Raw genomic sequence first — 17,330 nt, forward strand, 5'->3', positions numbered from 1 at the left:
GTGTAGATGTGGTGCTTAGGGACATGGTTTAGTGGTGGACTTGGCAGCATTAGGTTTACTGTTGGACTCTGTAATCTTATATGTCTTTTCTAACCTAAATGATTCTATGATTTTAGAATAGCCTGAAGCCACACTATTACCAACTACCAAACAGGAGGTTGTAGCAAGGTGGGTGCTGGTCTCTTCTCCCAAGAAACTAGAGATAGGACGATGGGATAAGGCCTCAAGTTGCACCAGGGCAGGTTTTGATTGGATATTAGGAAAAAATTCTTTACTGAAAGAGTGGTCAAGCATTGGAACAGGCTGCCCAGAGAGATGGTGGAGTCACCATCCCTGGAAGTGTTCAAAAAATGTGTAGGTATGGCACATCAGGACATGGTTTACTAGGCATGGTGATGTTGGGTTCACTGTTGGACTTAATGATCTTGGAGGTCTTTTCCAACCTTAATGATTCTATGAGCTTTGTCCACAACCTTTTTCAAGTGGGCTATGCCATGGAGCTAATTATAATACTAATTATGCCAAAATAATTATCTCCATTTTCTCATGTCAGCACAAGTTAGAATGAGAATAACTTTCTTTCATGTTGCTAGCCTAAATTCAAGCAATGCTTACGCTCTCATTTCACATTCAAAAAGAGCAAGACACAAGCATCTCTATTAATTACAAAATAGCATTGGTTTTGAGCTTAACTTACTTCATTTGAGGTTATTAGATATAATTACACAACAATTAAGGATTGACTGACATGCACCAGATGGAATAAATTGGATTTCGGAAGTAGCCAGTATAACGTCCAGATGATTAGCGCCCATTCTGATGTACAATATTTTATTTAGGAAAGAGTATTAAGTTACCATTCCCTCAGCATTTTACTAAGTAAATTATTAGTCCATTTTGTCCTGGGATGAAATATATCATTACCTTTAACAGTTAGAATTCTGTCCTCCAACTACAGAACCATATAAAAGTTTAGTCTATAATTCTATCTCCAGTTTAATAAATTTGGCTGGGAGTCATAGAGACTTTGAACTTACATTGATACAATAATATTAGAAAAAAATAAATATGTGAAAAAGATTGCTTTATTAAGTAACACATGAAAAATTTCCTTTGGCTTCAGGGGAAAGGTTAATGAACCTAGTGTTATCATGGAATCATAAAATCACCACAGAACCATAGAATGGTTTGGGTTGGAAGGGACCTTAAAAACCATTTAGTTCCAACCCCACTGCCATGGGCAGGGACACCTTCCACTAGATTGAGGTTACTCAAAGCCTCATCCAACTTGGCCTTGAATGCTTCCAGGGATGGGGCATCCACGACTTCTCTGGGCAACCTGTTCCAGTGCCTCACCACCCTCAAAGTGAAGAATTTTTCATAGTATCTAATCTAAATCTACTCTGTTTCAGTTTAAAAACATTACCCCTCATCCTATCACTACAATCTCTGATAAAGAATCCCTCCCCATCTTTCCTGTAGGCCCCGTTTAAGTAGTGGAAGGCCACCATAAGGTCTTGCTGGAGCCTTCTCTTCTCTAGTCTAAACAACCCCAACTCTCTCAGCCTGTCCTCACACGGAGGGTGCTCCAGCCCTCTGATCATCTTTGTGGCCCTTGTCTGGACCCACTTGAGCAGGTCCATGTCTTTCTTCTGGAGCCCCAGAGCTGGACGCAGTGCTCCAGGTGGGGTCTTACCAGAGCAGAGTAGAGGGGGACAATCACCTCTTTCAACCTGCTGGCCACCCTTCCTGTGATGCTGCCTAGGATTAGGTTGGCTTTCTGGGTTGTGAGAGCACATTGATGGCTCATATTCAGTTTTTCACCCACCAATATCCCCAAGTCCTTCTCTGCAGGGCTGCTCTCATTCCACTCATCGCCCAGCCTCTATCTATGTTTGGGATTGCCCCAACCCGGCATCAAGTTCTCAAGTCAGAGACATAACAATGAAAAACACAGGCAAATTTCATTTTTCATAAAGGCAGTTTTTTCAGTTCACATTCACCTAAATTCAAGATGTAAAACTAAGAACCAGATAATAAATGCAAGCTGTTCTAGAAGCAGTTTCCTACTGAATACATGAGTGCTTGTCATGCAAATCCTTGGTCAAAAGCAATACAACAGACATAGTTGACAGAGAGCTTAATCTTGAGAACTAAATTTAAAATAATCCAGAATGAAGCAAAGTTCATGCTCAGAAAGCATGCCATAGAAAAACCAGGCAGAACAAGCAGAAACATCATAGAAAAAGAAGAGAGCTCATCAACATTGCCCAACTGCTTAGGGAAGGTATATCAAACAACAGAAAAGGAGTATGTAGTACCGGAGGGCTGCTATACATTTACTGGGTAAAGGCAGTAGCATGCAAACAAATGTCACTGTAACCCACAATAAAAGAAGCAGTAAAAAAAATGGTCTATCAGAAAGTATCAGCTGGCAAAGTAAATGATAAATACAAATAAACACAGCTATTTTCATACTGGATCCAAAATACTGGAGGGATACGAATGATAGATATAATAAAAGTGCACACTAAACAAATGAAGCCTCCTTTGTCAAGTAAGGACTACATAAAAGAATGTATTGCTGGGGATGGAGGGCTGGCTTGTTCTCTTGTCCATATTTAAGAACATACAAAACTTCAAAATAACAGCTTCTGGTATTATAGCAGGTAAGATACAATCAAACTTTATTTTCAAATGTGCTTTAGAGAAATTTTTTTTTGCCTCTTAATTGCCTTGAGATTTGTATTTATGTCTATATGTTTAAAATTGACTAAACTCTTGAACGTGGCAATTAGAACACATTTTCATTTCCAGACATAGAATAAGATCCAAACAACTAATGAGCTCATGTACGGATACAGCAATCTGTCATCCTGCAGTGGAGGATTAAGAGGTCATGTTATAATAGCAGCTTTGTTTCTCTCATACAACATGGCTAACACCAAAAATTATGCTTTCAATTTCATAAAAGTAGTAAATGAAAAATACCAGCAAATTTCATTTTTAATACCAGCAGGTTTTTTTCACTGCTAAAATCTGAAATGAAAAAAAAATGAATTAAAAAAACCCCAAGTTAATACAAACAAAAGAGAGTCGTAGGGGTATATTTATTTTATTTCTGATCAAGTACAATTTCTTTAGCCTTAGAAAAGCATTAAAATTTTATTCACACATCTGTAACGTAAGTGAAGAAGGAGCTTCGCTTCTACATTGTTTATAAGGTAGTTAGAAAGGAAACCTTTACTTACTAGCTTTCTACTTACAAAACCCGGCTACGGGAGAGCCAGGTTTATTTCCCTTTCACACCCGAGATGACTTGAATCCATATCATCCTTTTCCCAGGAGGCTGCCCTAATTACCATGCTGTAGTTATTGGGGGGTGCTTTCAGAGAAAGCCCTGCTGTGAGGCTTTCCCTCTTTATATAAGACAATGTGTCATTAATTGGAGCAGGGACCGAAACCCAAGTGAATTCTTTGACGACAAGCCTACAGCCATACAGACAGTCTTCCAGTTCCCAGCTTAGCCCTCCCCACCAGCTTCCTCCCCTCAGGTTTACCACTTTGGCCCTCCAGATTTTTAAAAACAAACGTTGGTGGGAATTTAGGTATGTATGAAATTGCCTTTTTTTTTTGGCAAATGATTTTAAAACATGAAATGTGTTTCTAACTAAAACTATAGAGGCTTTCCATGTCACTCTTGTGAGGAAACATCATACTTTTCTGAAATAATGGAAAGGATCAAGTCACATCCATTGTGTTTGACACTGGGAGGGTAGCTGGCAGAAGTTTTCAACATCCCTTACCAGGAAAAGTTTAAAATCTTGGTGTACTAGATACATAAACTTTAAAATTATTATCAAGCTGTTCCTTAAAAAAAAAAAAAAAAAAGAAAAAAAATCACTTTACCAGGAAAATCTGAACATTATGCATTATAACTGAAGGAAAAATGTTTCCTTCAAACTCTCACAGCAAAGAACAAGCCTAAATTACCTACATCCTTCTTATTCTTATTCAAATTTTCTGTTAGCAGCAGTGGAACTTCTTCACAGAGTTCAAACAGAGAATATTCAAAGGAGCTCTTCCTTTCCACGACAAGAATAAGATCTGAACAAAATTTTATTGATGGTGGGTTTCTATTGGGACATTTGAAAAGTCTGTCCACATTGTATATGTATTCTGTGTGAAGACACTGAATTAAAGTTACGATTTAACATTGCACCACCTTATGTTTTCTGATAATATTCATAATTGAAGACCTCAGATTCCCAGAACTTCAAGCAACAGATGATAACTCCAATTATGGCCAGAGTAAATATAAACAGGATAGTACTTAAAACCAAGCCAACCAATAGAAATCAGTCAGCTGCCAGACTGCATCATAATTTTCCCTGATAGTACATAAACAGAAGTTATAAAAATTATAATCAACCTGCAGTCATTTCAGAAAAAATCTTTTTTAAAATTGAAAAATAGAACAATAGCAAGAAAAATGTTGAATATTCCCTGCCAAGATTTCAAAGCTGAAAAAGTGGCCATCCTTGAAAAGCTTCTGATGGCATTTGTTTTCCCCACCACACTATTGCACCTTGATAGGAGTATCTTTATGTCATGCCTGACAACACAGGAACATATTCACGGAAGGCAATGATGAAATTTCTAAGCTAGCATGTTGGGTAAAATGTGGGTCCCAATTAAGTCAGTGTCAAATACCCATCAATTTGTAAATACCCAGGGTTTTATGCATACAGTGTGAAAAGACCTCAGTCTCTTGATGACCACATCATCTCTGGCACAGTTCTCAGAAACAGCATTAAAGGGACTCCAAATTCCATGGTTTACTGAAACAAATTCTTGATTCTAACATTACTAGCTTGGTCCCGATACTGGTGCCTTTGAGGTAATTTGTACAAGAGCAGTTAACTTCCATGGAAATAATTTTGTGTCTATTGCCTTGTTGAGAAACTACTTTTCAAATGTTGTAATTATAAACCACAAGATAGATAGAAATTCCACCAAAATTCTGAAATCAACCAAAGTACATACTAATCTCAACTGCTGAGTAATATTTGCACTACTATTTCTCTCCGGTTTGATTTGTCATACGTGTTGAATAAGAAGACCTAAAAGTGAAACCCAGTGATGAAACTGGAAGATACAAGATTTCAATCCATACCTGCTGGTTTACAATCCCCTTACACAAAGGATATGATCAGAATCCTTTGCAATCTATAGAAAGACAACTCAAGTTTTCACAAACTCAGGAGTCAGACTAGAAGTTTTGCTTCACTTCCTAGGCACTTAGATAAAAACACTAATTATCTATAAAAATATAATAGCGTCTATAAAAACAGTCATCACCCAACTGATTAAAAATATACAAACTCTAAATATAATGAAAATGAACAATTAATTTGGGCATTTATCACTTCCATGTGTTGCTCTTCTGTTCATCTAATAGATTTTTAAGTCAGAACATGCCAATATGATCATTTATTTTGATCGTCTATGAAGTGCACTAATTTCCTCATCAAGCCTATGACTTCTGGTGAACTACATCATATTTGGAGAAAAAATAAACTGTTGTAGCTTTTCATTATGAAGTTTTATCACTAAAGGAATCTATCACTAAAAGCTTTGAATTTAATGGAATTTTTACTGAGTAAATTAAATTTTATTTCTTATTAAATCGGTTTCGCCAGTTATCTGTTTGTTGTCAGCCAAAAGCTAGGAGTTTTAATGCTGAACGCAAAAAAGCACATAGCTCACAAATGTTCCCATCAGAACTGAGGGGAGTTCATAATTCTCTAAAAGCATTGGATGAGTTAACAGTGATGTAGTTCATATCACTAAATCTACAACTGATAATGGGGGCATTTGTTCTATTAATAATAGCAGGATTCGCTTGCGCTATGGGCATACTCTGCCTAGAATAATTTAAGTATGAATATGGTAAACAAAGATCAAGATCATCTATGTCTAACAGGAGGATGAAAACCTACAGATGTTGTATGGAACTCACTGTAGATGCAATGCTAAATACAACCTATGCTAACGTAAGTGCCAGCCTGTCCAAAAGCAATGGGTATGTCGCTACTTCCAGCGAACGTTTGTGGTCTAATCAGAGGTTTGAATAAGGAATCAGGGACCTAGAGCACTGAGTGTCATATAAAGGAAAGTTTTATTCAGATGTGAAAAAAGCATCCTTTGCCATTCTTTTTTATAAAGAATTAACATTCTCACCACGAGACCAATTTGCTCAACAAGCTATGACATTAACCTTCTTAGTAGTTTTCTGTAGCTGCTTTCAAAGTAGTCTTGGAAATTCAGATACATTTTTCATATGCACATGAAAATTCACCCAAAATGACATTGTCTGTTTTTCAACAATCAACAAGAACCTTAAATTTTCCACCGAATAACATTTTTATCAACTTCTCCCCCACCCCTGCCCCAATGGTCCTTCAGAAGGCAACTGTAATTCAGATTCTTTGCATTTACGTACTTCAAACCCATGACTATTTACTATCAGAGACAAGTTCAAACACTGGAGCTCTCGTTGGAGGGGAACTCCAAAGATCAAATTGTATGTTCAGAAAACTACATTTTTCCTCTATGGTTCCAGCCTTCTAAAATCTGAGAGTCCTGCTGTTAAAACACCCTCCCATAAACCTGAAGAAGGGTAAGTGACCTACCTTAGAAAGTCCGCCTACTTCCAAATAGAAGCAGATAATGAAAACATTCCAGGTGACCCACAGGGCAGTCCACACCGTGTACTAAAGAAAAAGCCAGATGAAAGCAAAAAGACAGAAAAATAAAACGTGAAGATGAAAGAGGTCTTTATACTGAGCAGATCAATAATAAAAAACCTGATATCAATAAGCATTGTTCTTCTGGGAACAGACAAGCGCAGAGAGTTCAGAAAAGGCGTTCTCCCTGCCGAAGTCCCCTAAGAACCATAGGAAATTACAAATCCAATATTCCTTGCTGCTCTAAATACATACCAATAAAACAGATTTATTCTTTACAGTTTTACACTATCATACTGATGCCAATTAAGTCCAAAATGCTGACTTAAACAGAGGTTTTGGGGCAACCGAATCGTTTGTAAATCATTATTTAGCTCTATTAATGGAGATTCCAGAATAGCATAAAAATTTAAATAAGCAAATAGTATTAAAATAATATTTAAATATTATTCTTAAGAAAGACAGAAGCAAAACCCACCATCAAATAAAACAGATCTATCAATCTGATATTTGGTTATTTTTCAAAAGCAAACAGGTAAATCTGATGTCTTTCACTAAAAGGTATTTTAGCTGCATTAAAAACAGTTCACTAATTCTCCAGCCCTTGTGGCCATAACCTGATCCTACAATGCACCCTAACAGGTGAACATATCCATAATCTTTTCTGGGTTCTCCAGTGTCCTACCCTTGTGTAAGACTGAACTCATGTTGCACCCACAGCATGAATGGGAGATTAATTTGTCTTCCTTAAACCATCTTTTGCATTTTAATTGTCAGAATAATTGACTGGCACTATTTCCTTACAGATGCACTCTTTACCTATATATGTATAACCATGAACTATGCCCAATTAACTCTCCGAGCAGCGCACCTCAGAAGCATGTCTGTCTGATGGGCTAAGGGCACACTCAGCCAGGCTGGACCTCTACCCACCTGCAAAATGCAACAAGCAGCAGCACTGCCACTTTGCATTTCTGTGCCTATAACCTTCAGAATGGAGAACCACTGTGAAGTGCCTTGGCAAGGCTAATTAGCTGTGCCCAGGTGAGGCTAATATGCTATTGTTTTGCTTCCATATACTCAGTAAAGCTCAACACCTGAATCTACAATATGCTGGATCCCACTTCCACTGCATGGGTGCCATCAGCTTGGCTTTCTTGGGCAGTTTTGGGTTACGGTCCCCTCTTCCTTCCCCTCCCTGTGATGTTTAATGAAAGGTTCAGGTGAAGAGGGTTGCATTTTTCCCCACTTCGATTACCCCCCCATGCATACAGCTGTTTCTGTACACCAAACAGGTTAATGGCTTTAATTTAATTTCTTATGAGTTACTTAGGCGGTTTGGAGATGGCTGTGGCATGGGAAGTAGGTCATTAATAAACAGAATGAGAGTAACACTCCTGGGCCGTGTCCCCAGGCTTCCACAGAAGGGCAGCGTGGCAACCAAAGGCCGGGTTATTATAAAATAGACAAAGCTGCTGTGGCCTGTGAGCAGTATAAGGTCTGCACTCCTAATAAGATTACCTTAAGAGGGGATATCTCATTTTACCACGTTTGCTGACTCTGTAGTAACTCATCATAAGCTCCTGATTTTCCAACTTATGTCCTCAGAACATTAGGTGCAGAGTGTTCAAAGTTAATGAACACTTAATAGTAGCTTAACTGCTCGTAAAATGCAGATTTCAGAATATTCTAGAGAATTCCCCTTTTTAAGAAAGAAGTTTTTATCTGTGCATGAATGAAATCTGCCATCACAACAACAGGAAGCCTACTTAATCTGCCAGGCCAAGCCAAATCTGTTAGCGCCCTCATTCTGTCCCATGGGCTCCAATGATAGCTCTGAACCGTGCAGGCAAAACTGTCTGATCACGCTTTCCCAGGCCAAGCAAGGCTGGTTTACACCATCAGGACCTGTTCGGTCCCTTATCCGCCGTCAGGATTACTGGTGCAAAGCAGGCGTGCGCCTTGGCACCCAGCTGCTGCCTAAGGGAGAGGCTCTTCCTACCTCTCACTGAACTGCAGGAATATAATTTTTTTCTTTAAGAACATAATAATTACATATTCAGTAATTAGTACTACATAATTTTTAAAAGAAAGAAAGTTATTCTCCACATTTCAAAACACATTTATTTGGTTATGCAAGTAGCAGGTTTTTTTCCTTGTGTAGTGTACTTAAGGAAGACTACAGTTAAAGAAAAGTTTTGAGACAGCAAAAGCAAGAAAGCAAAATTGGGAAATGTCAGGATCCTGGTTATATTTGCCATCTTAATTTTTCTCTTTTTTGGACGTGCAATACAATGCAAACATTAGTTAAGTCATCGGAGGTATATTTTTATTTTAAAAGACCCTACTTTACTCAATACATGTTATGAACAGCTAACTCAACATTTCATTTCTCTTTGTTGCTCAGACCCTGCTCTGAGGACAGAATATTAATTTCCTCGTGAGGTTTTCTAAGATGCTCATCGCTGTAATGTGTGAGAGCTGCACAAACATTAACTAATTTATTTTATGTTGATACAGCTTTCAGAATGCAAATGATGTTCTGATACATGCAGAGATTACATTCAGAAGTGTTCATACATTACAGGCATCCAACTTGAGATGCTTAAGACTTCATTTTTCAGAACACTTGGGGTTATACAGCACTCTGTAAGCTCAGTATTCAGCTCCCTGTGGCTGAGCATTCAGCGCTTGTGCACACCAGGCCAGAAGGTCTCAAGAACAAGAACCCAGAACGCAAGGGGAAAACAAAGCACGTGAGAAGTTTGATTTAAGTCACTCACTTTGTGTCAAAAAAGGTTTCGGTAGTTGAGAGCAAGAGATAAAACTCAGCTACCCAGAGCAGCCTTCACAACAAAAGCAATCCTTTTATTCTTGCTGTCGCGTGCCTCATTCTTCCCACATCTTCTCTTTTCTGCAAATCAAGTTTCTAGTCTACAGCGACTATCACCAGAAAATCCCCAAATGCCTGTCCTTTCTATTGCAACTAAGGTGCCCCTGGAAAAAAATTGATATGCATCCATGCAGTTCGAAATGGCAAATATATAAAAGGATCACACTAGGATTGCACAGGAGGGCTTTCATAACAGCTTTTCTTAACTTTTGAGTGCTTCTTCCTGAAAAAATTGTAATACTTCCTGAACATTATGTGTGTAAATTTATACATATATGCCTTCAAGGTTTAAAAAAAAAAAAAAGTAACAATATTCCATTATGTGGCACCACACTAACACCTGCTTGTGTTGCTATGTGAGGCTTAACTTTTAGATCCATTACGGAGACCTCCCCTTTGAGCTAGCAGAGAAACAGCCTGCGGCCCCGGGTTGCTGTCCTTTGTGTGAAGGGACAACAGGCAGGGGAAGGCGTCATACATGCTGGCAGACATTTGCTGTCAATGGAGGAGTGGTTAGGGTCTGAAGCATCAGGTTCACGCTGAACCTCAGGATTAATTTCCCTCCCAAGGAACCTCACCTAACCTGTTTCATGGCCTGACCTACCATTCAACCTCTCCCGACCCATGTCCTGAACACCAGCCTGATGGTCCTCCTGTGTCTGCTCACTCTTCCTCCTCCACACCCAGCGATTCCTGCCCCTGTCTCATGCTCAGCATCACAACCCTCACCATAACTGAGGCATCTCCCCTATGGGAAAGGCTGAGGGAGCTGGGCTTGTTCAGCCTGAAGAAGAGAAGACTGAGAGGGGATCTCATAAATGCTTAAAAATATCTTAAGGGTGGATGCCACGAGGACAGAGCCAGACTCTTCTCAGTGGCGCCCAGTGACAGGACAAGGGGCAATGGGCACAAACTGAAGCATAAGAGGTTTCAGTTGAACCTGAGGAAGAACTTCTTTACTTTGAGGGTGACAGAGCACTGGGACAGGCTGCCCAGGGGGGTTGTGGAGTCTCCTCCTCTGGAGATATTCAAAGTCCGCCTGGACAATGTCCTGTGCAACCTGCTCTAGGTGAACCTGCTTTAGCAGGGGGGTTGGACTAGATGATCTCCTGAGGTCCCTTCCAACCCCTGCCATTCTGTGATTCTGTGATAACTGGCACAAAGAAGGAATTTTCCACACAGGCTGAATCAATAAGAAGAGTTCTGGTGGGTTTTTTTTATTTTATAGCCCTTGTGATGCACTACTTAAAAATCACCTGGACATCTTTGCCTAACAGATTCCTTCTGCTGGAAGGACCTAGGACACTGGTAATAATCTTTGCAGGTTTCTCCCCATGTATGCTTTCTCGCTTTTGGTCTTTTGCACTAAGGGTTGTATACTGTGTGGTCTGAGGAAGCATTTGGAGTCTTATAAGTTATGTGGAGAGAGTAGTCCCTAAACCTTACAGGTTAAATGTCTATTAAATTATTGTTCAACCCAGTAGGTTCCTTTCAGATACCCTTTCTTAATGCCAGCCTCTCTATGATAGTGATATTTCTACACCCCTTTTGAGTCTACAGGTTATATTGAAACCGATGCAGAGATACCTTTCATACACCAGTGAAGTACGACCACTTCTAGAGTTAAATCATTGGTATTAGATGGGCACAATGTCACAAAAAGAAGGGGTTAAGGAAAAACATGAAGGATGGCTTCTTAAACTGAAAGGTAAGAGAGGAAAGGGACATTTCTATGTTTGGGTATTACAAGGATTGTGGGATAAGTTTAGCTTTAATGAATAAACTGTCTCAAGTGTATATTTAATCTGAAGTGCAGCACCTTCTCTGACAGTGTCTTGGCATTAGGGGAAATTAATGTTGGCTCAGGGATACTTCAAGGGAAAGGCAGCGACTACTGAGTCATCAGATGATCCCCCTGTGATACCTGGCTGTGCCTCAGGGGCATCAGTACTTACAACGCCCTACTTAGTCATATTTGTGAAAGATGGCAAGGAAAGTGGCATAAATCAACACAACGGAACAGTAACAACTCAGGACTTGCCAAGAAGGATATTCAAGGAATAATTTTAGATGCCTAAATATTTCGCATGTGTTTTGAGTGTCCGTATAACATTTGCTTGAATACTGTGTAAAGCATCCTGTGCAGCCTTTCTTCTGCTGTTCTGGTTTTTTTTTTTCAAGAAACTGCTTCTTGGCTTTTCAGGGGTACACATTGCCTATATAACATATTATTTAATGAAATAGATTAAGGCAAGCAAAGCAGAGACTTCCGCCTTATACTCCCCCTATTTAAGTGTATTATTTTCATCTCTCACTGTTCATTAATACATTTATGTTCAGCTTTGGGACAGGTTTGTGTGATCTTAGCTATATGACTCATCGTTCAGAAGGCTTTTGAAGTCCCACATCAGAAGTAGGAAAGGAGAAAAGCCCCCAACTTTAACAAGTATCCTGTCATCGTTTTTAATCAATTTTAACAGCCTGAAAATCTTGCTAGTGATAGCAAGTTCTATCAAGAAAGGAAAACCATGCACAGGGAAATGGATCACAGCAGAGCTCTGGACCTGAGTGATGAGTGTGTTACAGCGTAGTTAGAACTGAAATTTAGCTGTTTTTTCTTCTTTGCAAATGTTTGGGTAAGTTTCAAATGAATTAATATGGGAAAATTAGGAATCAGCTCTGCACTTTTATGTCCCTTGGGAACGCTGCACTGATTTAATGCAGCCACAAAATATTCAAGTACTGAAAATAGTACATCCACTTAGTGACAGGACAGATTGTTCACAAAAATTGATCTAAATTAGAAATTAATACAAAAATGATTAGAAATTATTATTGGATTTAAACTAATTAGGACACTTGGAGTTAATGCAGTTGCTCCCTCTCTCTCTGTGTTTCCTAAGCTCTGAGGACTCACAAATCTACCTATGAGCATGTGGAATTCCAGATTTATTTCAGAACCACCATCTTGTAGTCCTGTATCTGAAGGGTAGCCAGCTGCTTGTGTGTTTGTCCAGCTTCTGTCACAGCCCTCACTGAGCTACACGGCTCTAGGTACCTGTAGCAAAAACCTGCTCAGTCATGTCTGCAGAATTACAGTCTCATATTTGACTGCAGTATAGATGTGCTTCAAGTTATGGCCCTACATGAAACACATTTATTCACTTACTATCCTATTCCTGCTCTACGTTAGATTTTGAAGGGAGAGAACACGACATATGCAGCACAGGATGGCAAAGTTGAAATCTTTTGTGTAACTTCTCTTGTCAGGGAAACCTTCAGGCACAGCCTTCATCACACAGAAGACAGATTAAAGACCTTCTCTTGAGGTCAAACCAAAGACCTTAGAGCTGGTCAGCTTAAGTCAAGATCCCTACAAGAGTATGATAGAATATCATAGGGACAATTTGCATGCACATGTGCCAGATCAATTCTGTGCAGATGGTTACAGAAGTAAACTGTTGTATCTGACTTGGTTCTCTCTTTACTTCAGGTTTTTTATATCCTGATGGGATCATATGCATCAGCACAGCTGATTTCCAGGGAAGTCTTAAGGAAAAGACAATGAATATTAAGCATACTGAAGTATTTGGTTACCTTTCCAGTTAAACTGGATTTAGCTTAATCTAAACCAGAAGCTTCAGCAATCAGAGTATATAAAAGCATGACTCAACATATTTATTTTGCCAAAGCCACAGAATCAAATTCTCACTCTGATGTGGGACTCCAACCAGTAACATACCCAGGGGCTTAGATGTGGCTGGGGGTGCAGATATGGACTTAGAAGCCCACAGAGCTTCCCAATGAATTTGGAGCCCAATTCACTACTCAGAGCCTGGGTAGGAATCTCTCTGCATATTGTGTTTAAGTAATACTGAAATTCAGGGCCCTACTGAAGATTTGTATTAAACAGACTTTATATTTGAAGTCAGAAGTAAAATTTTATGGCTGTAACAGGTGGAATGTGATTTTATAAGGTTTCAGAAGCAGGGAGGCAGTCTATGTCCTTCCCTGGGAGAGGCACCTTCGGATTCCCTTTTGCCTTATTGGCACTGGTAGGGGTCTTTGCTGCCCGTACCACTGACTCCTCTAGGACTTCTGAGGGCAGCTGGCTAAGCCCAGCTGCAGCTGGGACAGCCCTAGGAAGCACAGCTTCTGGGGAGCACATGTTATTGGAAGAATCCATGGAAACATTCAAGGCCAGGTTGGACAGGGCTCTGAGCAACCTGATTAAGTTAAAGATGTCCCTGCTCACTACAGGGGGGTTGGGCTAGATGACCTCTAAAGGTCCCTTCCAACCCAAACCATTCTATGATTCTGTGATAATCTCAGCTCAATGAGCACTTTAAGGTGGTGTAACCTTGCACTCCTGCAGAAAGACTCCACGTACTTTTCCCCTTCCCCTGGCTACTTGCTCCTGTTTCCCCCCTCGTACCTCCTCCCTTCAGCTGGAACAAGTCTAACAGAGAAAAAGGTCAGAAAGCTGACTGGCAGCTAAATTAACACTAGAAAAGGAAAAGGTTACTTTTCAGCTGGGTCTGTTCTGGTTTGATAGTTTATCAAGTGGCCGAACTGATGCTTGCACTGGCACAAATGAAGGAACAGCACAGGGAGTGAAGGTAGCAGCTGAGCAAAGGGAGGTTTATTGCTTATGCTGGCTTGAGGTATTCACTGAATGCAGCCTGAGGGTGAAGCTAGACAAGAGGCTGAACTGACAAGTTTGTAGCTTGCCACAAGGGAAGTCTTGCACCTCCTCCTTTCCCCTCCACCTCCACACTGCTGTTCATGACTGCACAGTCCCAATCCCCACCTTATGCTGGCCCTGGCACCCATTGGGAACCTCAAAGACTAGACTCAGCTCACCAATCTAACAAAATAACTCTCCACTTTTTGCTAGGTTGGTTTTCTGACAGCTTATGAGTGGAATTGGCTTACTGAAGGGTCCAGTTAACTGCTGCTGGAATTGATGGAGATGATTTGGAGAAGTATTTGGCCAGAGAGAAGAACAGTGGGAACAGAGAAGCATGCAAGCCACCCCCACTTGCTGGTGTTGAGCTGTGAGGCTGATTACAGACAACTTGTGTACTTTCACTCTTCAGACTTTAGGATTTGGCTCAAACTGTTCCTACTTCAATGGGAACCTTATGTTAGTAGGGATAGAAGCTACTCGAAAGTCTTGATCTTCCCAAGTATTTGCGCCTGGTATAGCTCAAGTTCTTAAAGATATGCTTAAAGTTAAATCAGAATGTGAGTTCAGTTAAATTTGAGGATAAACTATCTTGCTGGGGTGTTTCTTTCTCTGAGTTTTCTACCTCTACTTTAAAACAACTTTAATATAGTCTAAAATGTTCATTTACATTGGAAAAGATATAGAAACAGTTAACATCTGTCATGTTTTACTTGAAAACAAAAGCAGAGCTTCCACCACTGAACAGCAGTGCTGAACCTGGGGGGCAAGAGATTTTGTGGTGTTGTACTTCAGACACAAATTTCCTATGTAATTTTACAGATGCTTACCCTCACTCACTTCTGATGTCATGTCTAAAATGGACAACATGAAGCAGAAAGGTGAGTCACCAATATATAAATGTATATATACCCTGCTGCCCAGTTCTCCAACCACAGGTAATAGATAAAAGTGCTGTTGTTTACATCAATCCATTTTCAATTACTTACAGTCTGCTTGTGAAGCTTAGCTAACATGAGTATAAAGAACCTTGGGTGCACTTTTTGTTCACTTTTTCTTTTAAGACATGACAAAGAGTTACAGGATTCCAGGCTTGACTAGAAAAGATGAAGCTTTTTAAGTATTTGTTTAATGAGTTTTCCCCAGTAGAGATTTATTTCACTCTTTTGTGAGGAAAAAAAGAAAATAACTTTAGCCTCTTAAAATCCATTACTGACAACACAACTGAAATGTTCCAGGTACAGACACTGCCAGGTAAAGACATAATATTCGTCCATTCAGGAGAGACTGTGGGGGAAGAAAAGGGATATTTTTTGTTGGCAGTTTCCTTCACAACTTTGAAAGTCTTTTCATTCCTGGCTATGTCGAGAACATGGGGAAAAAAATCTGTGACGCTTCAAGTTACAAGCATCAGAGACAATTTACAACAATTTAGGGTCAAGGCCATAAATACAGGTCTCGGCAAAGTTAGATATAAGTGAGAAGGAGATTTCTTTGGAACACATGGGTCACAGGACCAAAAGAATTTCTACAATCCTTGCTTCTCCCTGTTTAAGAGCAAGATGTAGCTAAATATAACCTGACCATTACAAATATTTTTTAAAATGGTCATTGATTCTGCTTGTCTATTGCAAAGAGAACAACAATTTGTATTTCTTTTCTTCATTTATGTATAGTCTAATTGTAGATGTTCCCATGGCCCATCGAAGTATTTCATTCTTTAAAGAATCTTACTAAAGACTTGTATCACCGTCATACTTTCAGTATCATTTTCTCTAGGTTACCCATTCTTAATAGTTTCCAGAATCTCAGAGATGCCACTCAGTAGGACTAAATTTGCAAAAACACATGGAGATGTCTAAAGTTTCTGCAGAAACACCAGCTGGTGTTTTGAGGCCAAGAAAATTCTGCTTTGCAATGTTACAGGTTTTAAAACAAATTTAAAAAAATAATAGATAATAAATGAGACTTACCACGACTATATATCGAGGCCTAAACTGGATGGTTCCAAACAAACCCAAAATGACAACTATTATTTGTAGGAAATTGCCAAGGATAGGAGCCCATTGGAAACCAAGGAAGTCAAAGATCTGCCTCTCTAATGCTGCCAGCTGTAAGAAAACACATAAACAGAACATCCACTTTTTAATTACGGGTGAGACAGAACACTTGACAGTTTGTTATTTGCACCAGGCTTCACAAAGCAGAAGTATGGCAAAATTCTGAAACCATGGTTCCTGGGTGTAGCTCTTGTCAGTGTTTCAGTACTCTGGTGTCTGAAGATTGCTACATACAGTGCATACAGTTCTCACAATGAAAAAAAAAACTTGGAAAAACCTTAAGAAAAAACTTGTAAAACACTCATATTGTGTAAAACTACCTCTACAAACCACAGACAAGTTTTATTCTGTTCTTGAATGCTGTGTAAAACGCTCGTATTGTATAAAACTACCTCTACAAACCAAACACAGACAAGTTTTATTCTGTTCTTGAATGCTGGAAACTCTAAGGCTTGACAATATTTATTTAAATATAAAATTTGTCTTAAACAGAGGCTCACCTAGATTGAGCAAAGCCATGTGAACCTTGCTGTTGTTACTTAAGTATCATCATGCTCCCTCCCTTCCCCATGTCTTTGTTTTCTTACATTTAGTCTCAACTAGACTTGACTGCAAATTCCTCAATCTATTCCTAAAGGAGGGAGATTTTGGCCAAAAAAGGCAGAGCAGGCTCAGAGGAGTCCCAGATGTGGGTACTGGGTACCTTCCTGGGAGTTCCCTAATGCAGGAATTAAGGAAGGCTACTGGGACCTTCTCACTACCTGGGGAGTTGTAAAATGAAACAACAACACTGGAAAATATTGGAGGAGCCTGGAGTGAGCTGCTTCAAAACCAACAGCCAAATGAGCTATCTGCGCTCTGCCAAAACTCTGCTAGGTTTCTTTGGGCAAACGCAAATCAGAAAGACACGGTGGCAGCCTAATGGCTCTTCCCACCATCCT

Source organism: Egretta garzetta, unplaced genomic scaffold (assembly GCF_000687185.1).
Source record: "Egretta garzetta isolate BGI_Z169 unplaced genomic scaffold, ASM68718v1 scaffold340, whole genome shotgun sequence".
In the NCBI taxonomy this organism is placed as follows: Eukaryota; Metazoa; Chordata; class Aves; order Pelecaniformes; family Ardeidae; genus Egretta; species Egretta garzetta.